At 38.1% G+C, this 582-nt stretch overlaps 1 protein-coding gene across 1 annotated transcript in view; it reads right to left on the bottom strand.

Moving 5' to 3' along the window:
* Positions 1–582, bottom strand: part of LOC116673680 (coagulation factor XIII A chain) — a gene marked incomplete at its 3' end in the record, with an annotated part of 25524 nt that overhangs the window by 4701 nt on the left and 20241 nt on the right.

The raw sequence follows: 582 nt of genomic DNA, 5'->3' as shown, positions 1-582 counted from the left end.
TACTCGGACTGGGCGGGGCCTAACCCGGAAGTGGACAGAATTTAACCCGGAAGTGGGTCAGGTTGTCACGAAATGGGCGGGGCTTTAACTGGTATGCTATAAGCTTTAAGCATGCAATTGATATGGGTTGATCAGAAATTGTTATATTTATTGCTGATTAGAAAACTATTTACATGACAGCATCAGCATTGAGCTCCAGATCAATGGTGTTGTCATGGTAACAAACAAACTATATACAGAACAAGTTTTGCAACAATGAATACAACACATGCGGTTGCAATTATGAAGTAAAATGTAATGAACAAGAGTTTTCATACTCAATATAACTTTCTTTTTTTAACTTTTAATTTTTTTATGATCAGTGTGATTTTTTTGGTTTTTGGTTCTTTTTTATTTTTTTTGTGAGTGTGTGCGCGTGTGTGTGAAATAAGAGAGAGAGAGAGAGAAAGAAAGAGAGAGGGGGGGGCGGGGGGGACTGTGTTCTACTGATCAAATAAATTGAATAAATTAGAAGAAAAAAAAACTCCGATGGCAGAGACGCAACATGAGTCGCATTCAAAGCACCATGTCTGAACAAACCCC

Source organism: Etheostoma spectabile, chromosome 24 (assembly GCF_008692095.1).
Source record: "Etheostoma spectabile isolate EspeVRDwgs_2016 chromosome 24, UIUC_Espe_1.0, whole genome shotgun sequence".
In the NCBI taxonomy this organism is placed as follows: Eukaryota; Metazoa; Chordata; class Actinopteri; order Perciformes; family Percidae; genus Etheostoma; species Etheostoma spectabile.
Note: the sequence above shows the minus strand (reverse complement) of the source record. Positions and strands in the feature narration are given on the sequence as shown.